The sequence below is a fragment of the Leuciscus leuciscus genome (genome assembly GCF_965113295.1).
Source record: "Leuciscus leuciscus genome assembly, chromosome: 1".
Taxonomy (NCBI): Eukaryota; Metazoa; Chordata; class Actinopteri; order Cypriniformes; family Leuciscidae; genus Leuciscus; species Leuciscus leuciscus.
In genome coordinates this window covers 65,710,797-65,719,021 of record NC_138725.1, presented here as the reverse complement: position 1 = coordinate 65,719,021, position 8,225 = coordinate 65,710,797, and positions in this window count along the sequence as shown.

Here is an 8,225-nt window from a genome sequence, read left to right as displayed (position 1 = left end):
AAAGAAATGTAATTGATTACAAAATCTGCCTACTGAGATTTATGATGCTGGAAGACTTTTAATGAGAACATACCACAGAGGAGTCTTCTGACCAAATTGTAAGTACCTTTTGAATGCTTACGGTTTAGGTCAGATTTGACTTTCTTTACCTTACCTGAGAATAATAAATAAATAGGTAAAAGGTGTTAAGAGTAAAGTACACACCGTAAAACAATAGGTAAAAGGTGTTAAGAGTAAAGTACACACCGTAAAACAATAACAATGTTTGTTACTTCTGAAAATAGTTTTTATAGTTAATGCAATTGTGATAGCTGTGTAAACAATTACAAAAATTGCCTTTCCAGTGATGTGTGAATTATTAGGTTCAGATTGGCCTACTAGTTTGGGGTCAACTGAAATCATGAGCAATTGAGAATATGACAAACTTACAATCTGTTTAGGACAATTAAAGTGTTCAGATCACTTTGTTAATTGTTCTGAGAGCAGTGATCTGAGTTTGTGTCAAATCGATTAAGAAAAACTTTAACACATTTTCCTCAGTGATGAAGTGAGAAGCTCATGTGTAGTTTGTCAGATGTGGGCGTGTCTATTGTATGATGTGGGCGTGTCTATTGTATGGGGTGGGCGTGTCTATTGTACGGGGTGGGCGGGTCTTTCAGTGGCTCCTCCCTCTCAGAGATCTTAAGCTTGTTCGACTTGAACCGGCGCTGCACAGACCGATCGGTTTATGACATCAAAGTACCGCTAGAGCAATTCAAAAACATAAGGAGCCGTCTGCTCTCTATTCGCTCTCGCGGTATTTAGATGTCATTCACCGATCGGTCTGGGCAGCGCCGGTTCAAGTCAAACAAGCCTCTTGACTGTCTTAAAGTTTCTCTCTCTGATCATCTCAGCATTATTCTACAGCACTGCTCATCTTTACACGTCACACGGACCAAATTTCAAGATGATCATGATATTCTGTGCTTTTACTCTTCTGACCTGTACGTTTTCCTCATTTCTGATGTCAGATTGATTCTGTTGTCATTTAGCGCTTAAAAAAATTGCGATTATCTTCGAAACCGTAAGTCCGATCGAGACAAAAACACAGCAGAACATTTGAAAACATAGGTCAATAGCTAAACAATAACGCCCAAATGTCAAAATTATGATAGGAACTGAAAAAAAAAATTTAATAATAATAATTCCAATCATTGTCACCCATGGATAATGTTTATGCTCTCATAAATAGAAGTGTCTAAACTTCAATAAAAAAAATATATATTTACAACAAATTTGACAGACATGTATGGGCACCTTTTGAGGACACCTAATAAAAGTGGTGGAGATCAGGCAAGACGTGGTGCTATAACTGTCAAAAAAAAACAAAAAAAAAAACGTATCTAAGTAAATTGCCTGTATTGGCTGTAAATGGTATTTTCCATCAATGATCTTGGTTTATTAGTTTATTTGGATCCCCATTAGCCCCTACCTAGGCAGTGGATACTCTTCCTGGGGTCCCAACAAGTAAAAAAATACAAAAATACATTTAATCAACAACAATAAAAAGTCAAGTCAATGAAACATACTAACCCAACATTCATTCCAAATATCAAAATCAACAATTTACTATATATTGTTCCATTAAATGTTCCTTTAAATATTTTTTTAACAAATTTTTCTTGTAAAAATGTGTGATATCAATGGTAAATGATTTCATATTTTCATTCCTCTATACACGTTGTTTTCCAGTGGTTTTCGAAACAGGAAATAAAAAAAACATCCCTTTTATTCATGCCTGGTGTAAAAATTATGACTAGTACTACTATACAAAAGTTGAGAGTACAGGACATTAGGAACTTTAGACACAGAGATATTTATTATAAAATAAAGCAGAGAGACAATCGGTCAGACCAGAGCATTCTTAGTATATTAGCTCTTCTTTAACAGTTTAAATCGAGTCGTGTCGCTCTGTTCTGTACAAAATCATTTTTTTCAATTAGTTAATTTTTTTTCTTTACTTGATGCACTCGACTACACCACTGGGCAATAGCACGCAATTCATCCAATCACTGATTGTGCTGTAGTGATTGACACCCCTGAGAGCCAACAGTAGCGGCATATTCATAAGGCCCGCCCACAGGTCGCGCCTGCGCCGCCGTCAGCATGAGCAGAGAGAATCAGATGAGAACAGATCAGATGAGACAGCAGAACGGAGCATTTCTCCAGAAACTCCTTGTACTAAATGATAATCATAATCTATCGGGAACTGTGATTGTGTGCACTTGGAAACTTTGGATGCTTCAGCCTGGAGTGTTGTCGTCAGAGAGAGAAAGGTGAAGTGGAAATCGGAGTAAAGATTTAGTGGATCCCAGAGTGATAATCTTTATTGAATAATATTCTTTAATTGAATATGTGATGCAATCTCGTGTGGGTGAGTGACATTTTTTATCATATGTTATCTTATGACAGATATGTCAATTTCAGAAATGATTTGATATGAGATGAGTTGAGTAGGCCGCACTCACAGCGCGAGCTGAACTAACGTTAGTTAGCCGTGGGCTAAAGCTACTACGTGTAACAATGATCATTGTGTCATGAGCATAGACTGTAAAAAAATATGGAGGTAGTGTCCGTGACGTCACCCGTAGGTTTGAGGTTTCTGAAGAGCATTTTTGAAGCCTAAAGTGGGCGGAGTCGGCCGTCGCCATCTTGGCCTCGCGTCACCTTGCGTCACTCTCGGATAACAGAAAATGGGCAAAGAGGCGGGGCGTGGGTGAAGCTGGAGGAGCCTGGCTATGATACTAGGCTTGTTTGAGATGAGCAAAACATTTTTTTATTTTTTGAAACTTAATTTTATTAACATTTTGTCAAAGTACAATTTTAACATGTATATGAAATTGAATCAATATACAGCTTCATATATCTGATCTTAACAAGGTGAACAAAATAAGAGACAGGAAAAGATCCGAAATAAAATAGAAATAAAATAACAAAACACATAGATACATAAATGAAAAACACTTAGGGGTCTGCTTATGCATTAAAGTTAAAATAATGAAATAATTTGATTGTTTTGTTTAATTTGTTGTTCTTTTTTTTAATTTTTTTTTTATGCTGTTCCAATATTTTTTAAGGTCTGTAATTTTGAAATTGTAAAGGGAGGGTTTGCTTCTTTGCCAAATCATTTTGTGCAGATAATATTTAGCTAAAATAATAATTAAGTTAATTACATATTTTTCATTGGCTGATAAATATGGCTCAGTGACTATAAGAAGTATTTCACATTTGCTTAGAGAAATATTCTTTTTTATCTTTTGGGAAATAAATCTTTGTAAATGGGACCAAAAGGAAGCTACAAGGGGACAATCAACAAAAACATGCTCAATGGTTTCTCCGTCACATCCACAGAATGTACAAATGTTACACACAGTTGGAAAAAAAGTACAGATGTTTGCTTTTGAAGGGTAATACCTGTGAACAATTTTGAATAAAACTTCTTTGATTTTATTTACAATAATATACTGATGAGGTAGCAGGAAGATCATGTTCCATAATTTCTTGTCCAGTAAAGTCCATCGGTGTTTACATATAGGAGTACTGGCAGGATCAAGTATGTTTCTAATAAAAGTATTGTAGATAAAGCTAGGGGTACTTGTTCGATATTTTGCAAAAATAAAGTAGTATCGTCTGCAAGTTGTGAGATTTTGATTTCTTTGTCAAGTACTCCAATTCCCTTAAAAGGAGTTTGTAATATCAAGTAATTCAATATTTGGGCAACAAGCAAGAAGATATAAGGAGAGGCTGGGCATCCTTGGCGGACCCCTTTTTCTACATTAAATCTCGAGATGTTCCATACATGAGTTTAACTGAGCTATTGTAAGTGTTTTCATTGCTTTAAGGAAGAAATTGCCAAAATTTAAGAAGGATAGGGTGTCTAATATGAATTTATGACTAATTGTGTCGAATGCCTTCTGAAAATCTAGAAAAAGAATAATTGGGTCTCCAGAGAGCAGGTGACTGTAATTTACCAAGTCCAAAACTAATCTAATATTATTAGAAATGTGACGTCAAGGCATGAAGCCGCTTTGAGATTCGTGTATAATGTCGTTTATTCCATATTTTAATCGTTTGGCTAGTACCGACGCCAAGATTTTGTAATCATTGTTTAACAATGTAATACCACGCCAATTATCAATCAATAGAGTGTCTTTATTAGGTTTTGGGACTAACGTTATTAGGCCTTGCTTCATTGAGTGGGGTAATTCTTCATCACTCAAGGCTTCATTATATACTGCCAAAAGAAATTTGGATGTTTCTTCAAGAAATGCTTGGTAAAATTCACCTGTAAGGCCATCATTTCCTGGGCCCGTATTCATAAAGAATCTTAATGCAAAGAGTAGCTCCTAGTGACAAAATTCTAAGAAAATTCTTAGAAATGTGGGCGTTTACTCTTAAAATTAAAGAAAAAATCCTAGTAAAGAAAAAAGTAATTCAGAAAGCATCTTAACCCTTAAAAGAGGTCTTAAGGTCAAAATTGTTAGGAGCACGGACGAGGACTTTTAAGAGGCTTAAGAGTTTCTTTAGCAGAGGAGAAAATGTCAGAAAGACGAAGAGGGAGAAGAAATGTGTTGCAGACAATGAATAACAGTGAGTTAATAAGACGCTATAGATTAGATCGTGCAGGGATCATGTTTGTGACTGATCTTATTAGAGACACGCTAACATCTCCGAAACAGCACAGAAATGCCATAGCGCCAGAAATGAAAGTAATCACTACATTACGATATTTGGCAACTGGGAAAATTCCATGTTTGATACATTAAAACCAACATTCAAACCACCACTTAAATAGACATGCCAGCAATCAGTGTAATTGGAAAGAGAGGAACAATTATTATCATTCTAAGCCAATCGAATACCTTATTAACAGCATGGTAAAAAAAAAAAAAAAAAGGATTTATATACACATATATAATGTGTGTGTGTGTGTGTGTGTGTGTGTGTGTGTGTGTGTGTGTGTGTGAACGGTCAAATAGGAAAAATTACGCATGTAATTTCAAAGTGAAGGCTTAGAATAGACCCTATACTTAAAATCACATTTTTTTTCCCTTCTTGGACAACCAACCAATCACAGTCTTCAAAAGATTGTGTCATGCATAGCAACGGGGTCAACCCCGCCTCCTTACTAAGATGAAAGTTTTTGTCTTTTCTTTACTCAGAGTTGCTCTCAGATCGGTCCCGAATCGCTTTTAAGCTAAGACTCCTACGTAAAAGTCTTTAAGCTAAATTAAGAGTTTTCTTAGAGGATTCTTAGAATCTTTATGAATACGGGCCCTGGTGATTTGTTGAGTTTAAGATGTTTTATTCCCCATTTTATTTCCTCGATAGATAACAATTCATCACATTCCTCTCTGAAGGTTGTGCTTGCTTTCTTGATATCTACAAGTGAATTAAAAATAACAGATGACTCAGCACATATGTCCATCTTGTGAAGATTAGCATAATATACGGACACAGACTTGGATATAGTATTATAATCTTCTGTTATGGAACTTCTTACTTTTAGTTTAGTTAACGAACTTCTTTCCATATTTCTTTTTTCAATGCCAAAAAATATTTGCTGTTTTTCTCTCCTTCTTCAAACCATTTTAGTCTTGATCGTATGAATGCCCCTTTAGCTTTTTCCTTATAAATTTCATCCAATTCTGTTTGAAAGCAGTCTAACTGCAAAGATTGTTCATTATCTGTTGAATTTAAAATGATGTCTGAGATACCTTTGATTAAAAATTCTATTCTTGCTCTTTTTCTTTTAGTTAAGTTTTTGCTGAAACTAATGGCATATTTTCTGATTTCATATTTGAGCAATTCCCATTGTTTCCCGTATTCATCTACAGATACTGCTAGTTCCCAATGTTGTTTTATACGTTTTTTTTATAGATTCTGTAAAGTTTTTGTTATTTAACAAAGCATTGTTAAATTTCCAATAATTGAATTTATTTTATTTTGCTGTGACCAATTTAATTTGAGAAAAATTGTTCTATGATCTGTCATTATAGTAGGACAAATTTTATAGTAGGACATGTTTCTCCATGTCATTAGAGATCAGCCAAAAGTCGATTCGAGAGCAGCGTGATAGATCATTGTTGTTCCATGTATATTGCCTCTCTGTTGGATTGCGGTGTCTCCATATGTCTACTAAGTTTAATCTTGCACAAAATTTGGTAAGACTGTTTTCTCTATCTCTAGCTTTAGAAGGGTGTCTATCCAGGTCCTGAGACCATACCATATTAAAGTCCCCTCCCAAAATAACCTTGGCTGAAGGGTATTTGTAGGTGAGGGAATTAATAATATTTTCAACCTCTTCTAATAATTGATAGTTTATTAAGTCAGTGTTATATCCATAAATGTTCCCTAGTAAAACAAAATTCGTATGTATTTCCAAGACCAAAAATATATAGTGTCCTTTATCATCAATTCTTTTGTCCAAAACCTTTCCATTGAATTTGTCCTTTAGAATAGTGACTCCTGCAGACCTATTAGACCCATGAGAAAACCAACTTTCCTTCCCCCATTGCTTTTTCCAAAATGTTTCATCCTCTGAGCAAGAATGACTCTCTTGAAGAAAGACAAAATCTGCCTTTGCCTCCTTACAAAATAAGAAAAACGCTTTTCTTTTTACAATATTTCGCAGACCCCTAGGGCCCTATTTTAACGATCTGAAACGCAAGTGTCAAAGCGCAAAGCGCAAGTAACTTTGTGGGCGGGTCTCGGCGCTGTTGCTATTTTCCCGGCGGGATAAATGACTCTTGCGCCAGGCGCAAATCTAAAATGGGTTGGTCTGAAGTAGCTTCATTATTCATAGGTGTGGTTTGGGCGTAACGTGAAATAAACCAATCAGAGCGTCATCTCACATTCCCTTTAAGAGCAGATGCGCTTTTTCCATAGCGGATTGCTATTGTAACGGCGGATTTGCCAGGCACGCGCCAGGAGCGGTTCACAGCCGAGGAGAGCAACGCTCTCGTCACGGCCGTAAAAGAGAGAAGTTACATTGAAATGGAGAAACCCACCCAAATTAACTTCGGTTAAACAGGCGTATGATAATTTGGGTAAATGTGTAAGCTAGATGTATGCTTTTATAATAAATTGTCTATCTATCTATCTATCTATCTATCTATCTATCTATCTATCTATCTATCTATCTATCTATCTATCTATCTATCGTAATAATGTATGATTTGCAAAAATGAAAACTGCTGCTTCTGTGTAGATGAGAGAATCAAAGTGTATGCGCGTTGGTCACACGCTACATTGATTATGGCCAAGCATGCGCCCTTAAAATAGCATATGAATAACATGCGCAACGCGCCACTGACTTTAAACTATTTTTTCCTGGTTAGTGGCGCAATTGTTTTCTAAACCTGCAAAATAGCAAGAAGGAACGTTTGCGCCGGAACACGCCTCCTCTTTGCGCTGAACCGCCCCCGGGAGCGCAAGTGTATTTCCTAACTTACCGACGTGCTTCTGTGGAGGGAAAAGTCCGCTTTGCGCGGGTGCAAAATAGGAATGATACATGCGTCGGTGTACAAAGTCACTTGCGCTGGGTGCAAGATAGGGCCCCTAGTGTTAACAGATACCAAAATTAAATCCAGAAAAAAAACCTTATATATAAAACTATCACAATATTATCTCAAAGACGTCAACCCTATAAAAGGACTCCTGTATTGAGTATGTATTTTACATTTGGACATAGCAAAATAATAACAATATAGTATATTGACAGTTTTGGAAAATTGTTCATCACATATTAACCGTATGAACAAAGTGTTAAGTAACATTTAGGACATTCATTACTAGCAAAGTGAACACAGTCTAAAATAACAATTAGAACATTGGTTTAGAACGAATTCTGCCAACTTGCATTTATATAGTTCTTTTATTCCCGAAAATCTCTTGTTAATCAGAGCGAATGAGATATGGGGTAAGAGAGCAAAAACATCATCATAAACGGCAGTTTGGGTTTAACTTTCAGACACATGGCGAATCTCCTTACCATCTATGTATCCTTTAACTCCCACAAAGTACGCCTTGCTCCCGTTCTTGCGTGCTCTTTCAATAATTGGCCACAGCGCAGCTCTCTTCTCCTTGTCTTCTTTAGTCAAGTCTTCCTCAAGACGTAGCTTTTTCTCACGTAGGAAATCGTTGTTTTTGGCGGCTCTCCAGATCTCATCTCTCACTGAGCGAAA